This window comes from Pristiophorus japonicus, chromosome 20, assembly GCF_044704955.1.
Source record: "Pristiophorus japonicus isolate sPriJap1 chromosome 20, sPriJap1.hap1, whole genome shotgun sequence".
In the NCBI taxonomy this organism is placed as follows: domain Eukaryota; kingdom Metazoa; phylum Chordata; class Chondrichthyes; family Pristiophoridae; genus Pristiophorus; species Pristiophorus japonicus.
The window spans coordinates 80,853,203-80,865,716 of NC_091996.1; the positions used below are offsets into that span (position 1 = coordinate 80,853,203).

General features: G+C 45.6%; 1 non-coding gene across 1 annotated transcript; it reads left to right on the top strand.

The window, feature by feature from the left end:
- The first annotated feature begins 603 nt into the window (after positions 1-603).
- Positions 604-677, top strand: trnan-guu (transfer RNA asparagine (anticodon GUU)). Its single transcript has one exon. It is a non-coding gene; the product is annotated as a tRNA-Asn (tRNA).
- Positions 678-12,514: the final 11,837 nt, after the last annotated feature.

Below are 12,514 nucleotides of genomic sequence, written 5' to 3' on the forward strand. Positions count from 1 at the left end.
ACAGATGCCATCGAGGCTATGGTTTTTCAAGTAGCTGTTTCTGTTTCACACTGTTCATCACAGCTTGTACTTCAGTCTTGCCAGGTAAAAAGTGCGTTGGCATTGCAATGTATGAATGTAAAATGCTTGGCATGGAAAGAAAATGCAAAGTTTTGTGGAGTTAGTGAGTAGGTGACGAGGTTTGGGGTTGATGTGCGTCGCTTTCAATCTTTGAAATTTCACCAAGCAAAGAAACGGTGAATTGAACTGTCCCTGTTAGCATTGTGTTTGCGTTAAATCACAGCAATATCCGCAGTCAGGACCTGAAAAGGAATTAATACCTAATACCGGCTTCGGGACTATCAGAATACTTCGTCACAGACAAGGCACCGGAAGGCTGGAAGGTAGATCACACCGGTTGTGGGAGAGCTGGTTGGTGGTGACATGGAAGTGTCTGCAGTGTGCGGGACCAGACTGCTTCCACACATCCACAATGAATGTCCCACCCTTTACTTGGGAAAAGTACAACTGAGAGTGGACAAGTTCCATCCCGGTCAGAGCAATCTGAAGCTTTAACTGACTGACACCCTGGTTTGGGATGTCTTGCAGTGTGTAATTGCGTCAGTCTCTGTGGCGCAATGGGTTAGCGCGTTCGGCTGTTAACCGAAAGGTTGGTGGTTCGAGCCCACCCAGGGACGAAGCATTTAACTGTTTTTCCCCGTGGATTCGGTGCTGCACAATTCCAGGTTGTCATTGTGCGTTTTGGCTACGCGAATATATTCCACAAACATTGCCAGCTGTGCTGTTATCCAGTGAGTTCCCACTCCAATACTTTTATGAGCATTCAGTTTGAATGTATACAGAACTGAACAGAGATATCAGAAAATTTAACAAGGTTGTGGGACATTGTTTTTTGTTAATATTGAACCACTATTATGAATAAATCCATTTCTTCAAATATTTGATTGAACATGTTTTCAAAATGTTTCCACGCAGTTTTGAACCAGGGACATTTCGCGTGTGAGGTGAATCTAATAACCACTACATTACGGAAACACTACAGCAATGTTCGGAACATAACCAGAGCTTTAACCTACACAGCTGGCCTCTACTTCAGGACCTGGTTTTATGAGAATAGAGTGATGGTGCTATATTTAGGAAGGCTGTGAGTGTGGCAGGAATTGATCTCGTGTTTCCCAGACTTTACACATAGGAACAGGAGGTGGCCATTTAGCAGCGAGTGGTTAGGATCTGGAATGCACGGCTTGAAAGGGTGGTGGAGGCAGACTCAATCTTATCTTTCAAACGGGAGCTGGATCAGTGTCTGAAGGAAAAACAATTGCAGGGCTACGGGGAAAGGGCGGGGGAGTGGGACTCGCTGAGAGTCGGCACGGGCTCGACGGGCCGAATGGCCTTCCGTGCTGTAACCATTCCATGATTCTATAAGTTAGTGGCACATTTCATAGTGTGGGTGGAAGCAGAACATTGCAAAGGGACATGGATTGAGTCGGCAAAACTAGAGGCATCTGATTCAGGAGATTCGGGGGGCGCGGAAAGTCGGAAGTTGAATGACTTTGAAAGGAACATTTTTGTTTTGTGCAGTTACGGTCAGAGAAATGTTTGTGAAAGGAATTTTTTGAACAGAGGAATGCAGCATTTAATCTTCTGCCTTAACACTTCTTCCTGGGTGTCGGGGTCACATTTCTTTTCGAGGTTATTCTTCTCAAAAAGGAGTTAGATGTAGTCTTCAGACTAGGGGGATCAAGGGCTATGGCGAGAAAGCAGGAATGGGGTATTGAAGTTGCATGTTCAGCCATGAACTCATTGAATGGCGGTGTAGGCTCAAAGGGCCGAATGGCCTACCCCTGCACCTATTTTCTATGTTTTCTATGTTTCTTGAATTTATATTTTCTTTGGTGTTTCACAATAACCAGACCTTTGCTCTAAAGTCTTTCTCACTGTTTGCCCAGTCTCCTGTTGATGTACCAGCAATGAACATTTTGAACCAGACACCGAAAACACACTGTGCAAATTGGGACATGCTTTAACAGTTAACGTGGGGCTCGAACCCCAAATTCGAGATTAAGATTCTCATGCTCGACCGATTGATCTCGTGGGGCTTCTACCAAATAGACGTTTTTGTCGTTGATTGCAGCCAGGCGCCTGTTGGCTCCGCCCCAGATGTTTAAACTTGCTGTCAAGGAAGTGCCAGGATCTTCTTGAATGGTGGACCAGGCTCAAGGGGCCGAATGGCCTACTCCGGCCCCTAATCCTTACATGTTTATGACCTTATGACCTTTCACAGGAGAACAAACTCGCCCCTGAGCATGCATGAGGAGATAGCTCCAGAAAATATTCCCACCCGGTGAGCTTTCGCGTGTGGGGCGAACGTGTTAACCGCTACACTGCGGAAACATCTCCACTTTCAGCACCCGGTCAGACGGAAATGTTAAGCGAGCAGGTGAACTGCTGAATCCCACTTTGAAGGAGTTGATCGTGGTGTCAAACAATGAGTTTCACTTAATGATTAAAAATAAGAAATGTCAGATTTAAACACAGACCTCGAGAGAAGACTGCAACCTGAACACAGCACCTGAGACCGCTCGGCCATCCTGACTATTTAATGCTGTATGTGGCCATCTGCAGGTTGATTTTGAACTTTTGTATCCTGTCACATGAAATAAATGAAGACAGCAGGCGTATCTCTGTCTGACACCGGGGAAACAGTGAGACAGACCTTGGAGCAAGGGTCTGGTTATTGCCAAACAGCAAAGAATATATTAATTCTGGAAGAACAATATCTAAAAGTACAGTAACCCTGATGTGATTTAAACACGCTACCTTCGGAACTGAAATCAGTCACGCTACCATTGCGCCACGAGGTCTACGTCATAAGACTCAGATGTTCGTCGATATGAAGGTGTCACAATACAAGGAGCTTTAAAATCTCCGCCCATTCCCACCTGGTGTCAGAAGCAACACTCACCTCCCAGTCACTGTATATTTTTTTCTAAAACTTTTGTGTTGCTTTCACGGGAAAGCATCATTAATTAACCCCTCACCTTCTTTTGCACAATGAAAGAAATGCTAACTGAGGGACAGTCGATACTTCAATCATTTGTGCTTTGCTTTGGGGAGCGGGCAGGGAAGTGGACCTGAGTCCATGATCGGATCAGCCATAATCGTATTAAATGTCGGAGCAGGCTCGAGGGGTGTATGGCCGACTCATGCTCCTATTTCTTATGTTCTTATGTTATTCTGCATGTTGACCCATTTTACACACTGTATTCTAGGATCTGGTTCAAAATCTTCATTGCCGATGACATCAGGAATCTGGGGCAACTTTTGTCAAATTTAACAGCACCGGTTATTCCGACCATGCACAGAAAATAGAATCAGTAGTGAAGATAAAAGCCCATGGTGCTCATTTTCAGATTCAACGCAGTAGGATTTCAAATAAAGTTTCAGAATTTTACAGTGAAAAGATTTGGAAGTGTTATTGCATTTGTGTCTTTAATTAAACTTTGTGGCGTCTGACTCCCGTTCATGCCTCAGCTGAATAAGAAAGGAGAGTTTGACGTTGACCAGACTGCACTGCCCCTGATATTTGTGAGCTCATCCTTTATATTCAGTGGTTTCTCGCCCTTTGATGGGCTGCAGTGTAGCGGATATCACGTTGGCGTCACACGCGAAATGTCCCCGGTGAATCCGTTTTCTCTCACTGAAAGTTATCTATGTATTGAAGTGAAATAAAGAGCACTTAAGGAATAAGGGATCACTTTTGCCAGGAGAATAAATAGCAAATAAAAACAGCAAATGCTGGAAATCTCAGCAGGTCAGGCAGCATTTGCCAGGAGACGAAACTCGCCTCTGATTGTTCCTCGAAAGCAAGTTTAAACATAATGCTCCTTCCCGGGATCGAACCTCATACCTTTCATGTGTAATGCAAACATGATAAGCACACGTGATAACCACTACACGACAGAAACCTCTGGCACAGCTGGCACAACAGAGGGGAGCTGACCAGTGAGCTCCCTCTGTGCTGATCAGGAATGTGTTGGCTCACCTGAAACAACTTCTGTCCCACACTGAAAGTTCTCAATCCTTCTCCTCCGCTGCCCTTTACAGAAATGTCACGGATCACCCAGCCACCGTGTTCACTTCCACATCCTCACAGTGGGGCCACAGAGGCTCCTACCGTCTCCCCGCGATCAGCGAACTCGTCCAGTTTACTAAATTAAACCCGGAATACGTGCCCGGCAAAGGGCAGGAGAAGCCAGATCGTCTGTAAGCTCGGTCTATCACAGAAAGTATTGGTATTCATGGTGATGACAGCAATTATTAATCGTCTCACAAACCTCAATTATTTTTATGCGATGAACTGATCGACAATTGAAACCAGGTTAGTGCACCGGATCTTAACCCCTCGACCACCAGGGAACAGTTATGATACATGTAGATATATTTATATATATTCTTATTTGAACCTGAATATCAACGGCTAGCTACCTAGACATCATGGTGCAATGGAAGTGCGTCTATCTTTGAGTGAGAGAAATTGTTCCACAGTGACACCCATTTCATCTTTTGTTCCCTTTTAAACACTAGAAACTGAGACAGGGGGAATAAATAGAGAAATAAAAGCACAGGGATATAGACAAGAGGAAGAGAGAAGGGGAAAGATACTGACCCCACCCAGAACTAATGCAGAAACCCCTCTGCTGCGCTCGGGGTGGCCACCCACAGCCTGGATACACTAACGGGAGAACACCAGCGGCAGGTCGGGGCCATAAAAGGAACGATGAGCGGCCCTGGGAGCAGCTTGGAGGTCCCGGGAGACTACTCCAGGGAGCAGCGCGAGCTGGTGCAGGAGGGCGGCGGCAGCGAAGAGTGACGTCATCAAGGTCCAGGTCGGTGATTGGAGCGTGGGCAGGTACAGCAGGAGCGGCGAGATCGGGGCGAAGGAGCGGTGAGAGACTGTGGAGGGATGTGATCAGGGCCCAGGGGAGGCATGAGTTCGGGGCCATTGGCCCAGGGGCAGCACGGGCCAGCCCACACTGCGATATGTGTGTGCACTAGGTCCGTGCAGCAGATCTGGTCTCCAGTCGACCTGTTTAACCCTTGTCACTGGACCAAGACCTCGCTCTGTCAAGCCCGTGTGATGGCTGGGGTGCAACGGCCACCACACGTTTAAAAAAATCCACGCACAGGGATCTTCCACCCTTCGGGATGTAGTTCGGGTCCTTCATTAAAACACTTGTGAACTCATCCTTTTTCGGCGTGGAAGCAAGTCATCCTCGTTTCGAGGGACCGCCTATGATGATGATGATAATGGATACATTAACGTCCCAACAGCTCATTGGCTGCAGGAGTGGGACCGTGCGGCGCTTCAGAAAACATGTCGAAAAGGCAAAGTCACTGATTCCGTCTCATGTGCTCCTCCGATCAAGAATAACAACACACGCTAAAAATGCTTCAATAATGGTTACACTTTATCTCCGTGCAGCCTCTACAGTCTAAAGACACCACAACGATAGTGCGAATACATTCTTCCCATCAAAGTTCTATTTGTGCTACTTTGTTGTGGCAACTCTTGATTGCAGTCACCAAAATATTCCTTGAGATATCGGGTAAAACTCATGCTTTTCCTTTGGCAATGCTTTTAATAATATGAGAAGATTTGACTGGAGGTTTATTAACATATAGCACTTCGTAAGGCCTTTATCTCCATATTTTCTAAGCAGTTGGCTCGTTGGTCTAGTTGTATGATTCTCACTTTGGGGTTGTTACTTGAAATTTGCGAGCGATCCCGGGCGAGCCCTTTTTTTGCCGTGAATTTTGAATTTGCATCGAACTTTTGCAAAGAAGGACTTGCATTTCTGCAGCGTCTGTCAGGAGTTCATAACGCCCCAAAGCGCTTTACAGCCGTTGAGTTACCTTTGAAATGTTGTCACGTGAGGAAAGATGTGCCCAAATCACCCCACACGCACTTCAACTCTTTGTGAAGGAGTTCATAGAATCAAAGAGGTTTACAGCACGGAAGGAGGCCAATTCAGCCCATCGTGTCCACGCCGGCCAACAAGAGGCTATCCAGCCTAATCCCACTTTCCAGCTCGAGGTCCATAACCCTGCAGGTTACAGCACTTCAGGTCACATCCAAGCACTTGTTAAATGTGGTGAGTGTTTCTGCCTCTACCACCCTTTCAGGCAGTGAGTTCCAGACCCCCACAACCCTCTGCGTGCAGAAATAAATAGGTGCAGGCAAAGGCCATTCGGCCCTTCGAGCCGCACCACCACGGAGAATGAAACAGTTAATTCAGAGACCATGGTCCAGAACTTAAAGAAGGGTAACTTTGAAGGTATGAGGCGTGAATTGGCTAAGATAGATTGGCGAATGATACTTAAGGGGTTGACAGTGGATGGGCAATGGCAGACATTTACAGACCGCATGGATGAACTGCAACAATTGTACATCCCTGTCTGGTGTAAAAATAAAAAAGGGAAGGTTGCTCAACCGTGGCTATCAACGGAAATCAGGGATAGTATTAAAGCCAAGGAAGTGGCATACAAATTGGCCAGAAATAGCAGCGAACCCGGGCACTGGGAGACATTTGGAACTTAGCAAAGGAGGACAAAGGGTTTGATTAGGGCAGGGAAAATAGAGTGCGAGAGGAAGCTTGCAGGGAACATTAAAATGGACTGCAAAAGCTTCTATAGATATGTAAAGAAAAAAAGGTAAGTAAAGACAAACGTAGGTCCCCTGCAGTCAGAATCAGGGGAAGTCATAACTGGGAACAAAGAAATGGCAGACCAATTGAACAAGTACTTTGGTTCGGCATTCATTAAGGAGGACACTAACAATCTTCCGGATATAAAAGGGGTCAGAGGTTCTAGTAAGAAGGAGGAACTGAGGGAAATCCTTATTAGTCGGGAAATTGTGTTGGGGAAACTGATGGGATTGAAGGCCGATATATCCCCAGGCCTGATGGTCTGCATCCCAGAATACTTAAGGAGGTGGCCTTGGAAATAGCGGATGCATTGACAGTCATTTTCCAACACTCTATAGATTCTGGATCAGTTCCTATGGAGTGGAGGATAGCCAATGTAACCCCACTTTTTAAAAAAGGAGGGAGAGAGAAAGCAAGGAATTATAGACCGGTCAGCCTGACATCAGTCGTGGTGAAATTGATGGAATCAATTCTTAAGGATGTCATAGCAACGCATTTGGAAAGAGGTGACATGATAGGTCCAAGTCAGCATGGATTTGTGAAAGGGAAATCATGCTTGACAAATCTTCTGGAATTTGTTGAGGATGTTTCAGTAGAGTGGACAAGGGAGAACCAGTTGATGTGGTGTATTTGGACTTTCAGAAGGCTTTCGACAAGGTGCCACACACGAGATTAGTGTGTAAAGTTAATACACATGGGATTGGGGGTAGTGTGCTGACGTGGATTGAAAATTGGTTGGCAGACAGGAAGCAAAGAGTAGGAGTAAATGGGTACTTTTCAGAATGGCAGGCAGTGACTAGTGGGGCACCGCAAGGGCCCTAGCTGTTTACATTGTACATTAATGATTTAGACGAGGGGACTAAATTTAGTGTCTCCAAATTTGCAGATGACACTAAGTTGGGTGGCAGTGTGAGCTGCGAAGAGTATGTTATGAGGCTGCAGAGTGACTTGGATAGGTTAGGTGAGTGGGCAAATTCATGGCAGATGAAGTATAATGTGGATAAAGGTGAGGTTATCCACTTCGGTTGAAAAACAGAGAGACAGACTATTATCTGAATGGTGACAGATTAGGAAAAGGGGAGGTGCAACGAGACCTGGGTGTCATGGTACATCAGTTATTGAAGGTTGGCATGCAGGTACAGCAGGCAGCTAAAAAAGCAAATGGCATGTTGGCCATCATAGCGAGGGGATTTGAGTATAGGGGCAGGGAGGTGTTACTACAGTTGTACAGGGCCTTGGTGAGGCCTCACCTGGAGTATTGTGTCCAGTTTCTGTCTCCTAACTTGAGGAAGGACGTTCTTGCTATTGAGGGAGTGCAGCGAAGGTTCACCAGACTGATTCCCGGGATGGCGGGACTGACATATCAAGAAAGACTGGATTCTTTGGAGTTCAGACAAATGAGAGGGGATCTCATAGAAACGTTTAAAATTCTGGCGGGTTTAGACAGGTTAGATGCAAGAAGAATGTTCCCAATGTTGGGGAAGTCCAGAACCAGGGGTCACAGTCGAAGGATAAGGGGTAAGCCATTTAGGGCCGTGATGAGGAGAAACTTCTTCACCCAGAGAGTGGTGAACCTGTGGAATTCTCTACCACAGGAAGTTGTTGAGGCCAATTCACTAAATATATTCAAAAAGGAGTTAGACGTAGCCCTTACTACTCAGGGGATCAAGGGGTATGGCGAGAAAGCAGGAATGGGGTACTGAAGTTGCATGTTCAACCATAAACTCATTGAATGGTGGTGCAGGCTCGAAGGGCCGAATGGCCTACTCCTGCACCTATTTTCTATGTTTCTACATTCCAATAAGATCATGGCTGATCATTCACCTACTTTCTCTTCATACCCCTTGAGCCCTTTAGCCATAAAGGCCACAGCTAATTCCCTCTGGAATATATCAAATGAACTGGCATCAACAACTCTCTGCGGCAGAGAATTCCACAGGTTAACAACTCTCTGAGTGAAGAAGTTTCTCCTCATGTCGGTCCTAAATGGCTTACCCCTTATCCCTTAGACTCTGACCCCTGGTTCTGGACTTCCCCAACATCGGGCACATTCTTCCTGCCTCTAACCTGTCCAGTCCTGTCAGAATTTTATATGTTTCTTTGAGATCCCCTCTCATTCTTCTAAACTCCGGTGAATACAGGCCCAGTCAATCCAGTCTCTCCTCATATATCAGTCCTGCCATCCAGGGAATCAGTCTAGTGAACCTTTGCTTCACTCTCTCAGTAGCAAGAACATCCTTCCTCAGATTAGGAGACCAAAACTGAACACAATATTCCAGGTGAGGCTTCACCAAGGCCCTGCACAACTGCAGTAAGATCTTCCTGCTCCAATACTCAAATCCCCCAGCTATGAAGGCCAACATGCCATTTGCCTTCTTCACCGCCTGCTGTACCTGCATGCCAACTTTCAATGACTGATGTACCATGACACCCAGGTCTCGTTGCACCTCCCCTTTTCCTAATCTGCCGCCATTCAGATACTAATCTGCCTTCACGTTTTTGCCACCAAAGTGGATAACATCACATTTATCCACATTATAGTGCATCTGCCATGTATTTACCCACTCACCTAACCTTTCCAAGTCACTCTTCAGCCTCTTAGCATCCTCCTCACAGCTCACACCGTCACGCAGCTTAGAATCACCTGCAAACTTGGAGATAGAACTCTCAATTTCTTCATCGAAATCATTGATGTATATTGTAAATAGCTGAGGTCCCAGCACTGAGCCCTGCAGCACCCCACTAGTCACTTCCTGTCATTCTGAGAAGGACCCATTTATCCCGACTCTCGGCTACCTGTCTACCAACCAGTTCTCTATCCATGTCAATACATTACCCCCAATACCATGTGCTTTAATTTTGCACACTAATCTCTTGTGTGGGACCTTGTCAAAAGCCTTTTGAAAGTCCAAATACATTACATCCACTGGTTTTCCATTGTCCACTCTCCTTGTTCCATCCTCAAAAAATTCTAGAAGATTTGTCAAGCATGATTTCCCTTTCCTAAATCCATGCTCACTTGGACCGATTTTGTCACTGCTTTCCAAATGCTATGCTATTTCATCCATAATAATTGATTCCAGCATTTTCCCCACTACTGATGTCAGACTAACCGGTCGATAATTATCCGTTTTCTCTCTTCCTTCTTTTTAAAAAAGTGGTGTTATATTAGCTACCCTCCAGTCCATAGGAACTGATCCAGAGTCGATAGACTGTTAGAAAATGATCACCAATGCATCCACTATTTCGAGGGTTACTTCCTTAACTACTCTGGGATGCAGACTATCTGGCCCTGGGATTTATCAGCCTTCAATCCCAACAATTTCCTGAACACAATTTCCTGACTAATAAAGATTTCATTCAGTTCCTCCTTCTCGCTGGACCCTCGGTCCCTGAGTACATTAGGAAGGTTATTTGTGTCTTCCTTCGAGAAGACAGAACCAAAGTATCTGTTTAACTGGTCCACCATTTCTTTGTTCCCCATTATAAATTCACCTGATTCTGACTGCAAGTGACCGATGTTTGTCTTCACTAATCTTTTTCTCTTCACATATCTATAGAAGCTTTCGCAGTCAGTTTTTATGTTCCCAGCAAGCTTCCTCTCATACTCTATTTTCCCACTCCTTATTAAACCCTTTGTCCTCCTCTACTGAATTCTAAATTTCTTCCAGTCCTCAGGTTTGCTGCTTTTTCTAGCAAATTTATAGGCCTCTTCCTTGCATTTAACACTATCCCTAATTTCCCTTATTAGCCACGGTTGAGTCACCTTCCCCGTTTTATTTTTTCTCCAAACAGGGATGTACAATTGTTGAAGTTCATCCATGTGATCTTTAAATGTTTGCCATTGCCTATCCAGCGTCAACCTTTTAAGTCTCATTTGCCAGTCTATTCTAGCCAATTCACATCTCATGCAATCGAAGTTACCTTTCCTTAAGTTCAGGTCCCTAGTCTCTGAATTAAATGTTTCAATCTCCATCTTAATAAAGAATTCTACCATATTATGCTCACTCTTCTCCAAGCGGCCTCGCACAACAAGATTGCTAATTAGTCCTTTTTCATTACACATCGCCGAGTCTAGGATAGCCAGCCCTCAAGTTGGTTCCTCGACATATTGGTCTAGAAAACCATCCCTAATACACTCCAGGAAATCCTCCTCCACCGTATTTCTACCAGTTTGGTTCGCCCAATCTATATGTAGATTAAAGTTGCCCATGATAACTGCTGTATCTTTATTGCATGCAGCCATAATTTCTTGTTTGATACTGTCCCCAAACTCACTACTACTGTTTGGTGGTCTGTGCACAACTCCCACTCGTGTTTTCTGCCCTTTGGTGTTCCGCAGCTCTATCCATACAGAGTCCACACCATCCAAGCTAATGTCCTTCCTTAATATTGCGTTAATTTCCTCTTTAACCAGCATCGTTCCCCGACCTCCTTTTCCTTTCAGTCTATCCTTTTTGAATGTTGAATACCTCAGGATGTTGAGTTCCCAGCCTTGGTCACCCTGGAGCCATGTCTCTGGAATCCCAATTATAACATATTCGTGAATTGCTGCCTCTGAGTGAATTCATCCACCTTATTACGAATAATCCTCGCATTGAGGCACAGAGACTTCAGGCTTGTCTTTTTAATACACTTTGTCCCTTTAGAATTTTGCTGTAATGTGGCCCTTTTTGATTTTTGCCTTGTGTTTCTCTACCCTCCACTTTTACTTTTCTTCTTTCTATCTTTTGCTTCTGCCCCCATTTTACTTCTTTCTATCTCCCTGCATAGGTTCCCATCCCCCTGCCATATTAGTTTAACCCCTCCCCAACAGCACTAGCAAACATTCCCCTAGACATTGGTTCCGGTTATGACCAGGTGCAGACCGTCCGATTTGTACTGGTCCTACCTCCCCCAGAACCAGTTCCAATGTCCCAGGAATTTGAATCCCACCCTCCTGCACTACTCATCAAACCATATATTCATCTGAGCTATCCTGCATTTCCTATTCTGACTAGCTCGTGGCACTGGTAGCAATTCTGAGATTAATACCTTTTAATTTAATTCCTAGCTCCCTAAACTCAGCTTGTAGGACCTCATCCCATTTTCCCTGTATCATTGGTGCCTATATACACCACGACAGCTGGCTATTCACCCACCCCCTCCAGAATGCGCTGCAGCCGCTCCGAGACATCCTTGACCTTTGCACCAGGGAGGCAACATACCATTCTTGAGTCTCGATTGCAGCCGCAGAAACATCTATCTATTCCCCTTACAATAGAATCCCCTATCACTATAGTTCTCCCACTCTTTTTCCTGCCCTTCTGTGCAGCAGAGCCACCCCTGCTGCCATGGACTTGGCTGCTGCTGCCTTCCCCTGATGAGTCATCTCCCCCAACAGTACCCAAGGTGGTGTACCCAAGGGGGATGACCGCAGGGGACTCCTGCACTGTCTTCCTTCCACTGCTCTTCCTGATGTTGACCCATTCCCTATCTGCCTGAGTAACCTTTACCTACGGTGTGATCAACTCGCTAACCGTGCTATTCACAACATCCTCAGCATTGCGGATGCTCCAGAGTGAATCCGTGTGCAGCTCTAGTGCCCCAATGTGGCCTGTCAGGAGCTGCAGATGGATACACTTGCTGCACATGTAGTCATCAGGGACACTGGAAGCGTCCCTGACTTCCCACATAGCACAGGAGGAGCATGACATGTGTCCGAGCTCTCCTGCTATGACTTAACCATTAGATTTACTTAATTTGGCAACAATTCCAAAGTTTCCTTGCTGCTAAGAACAAGAAGAAATCAAAGAAACAGAAAACTA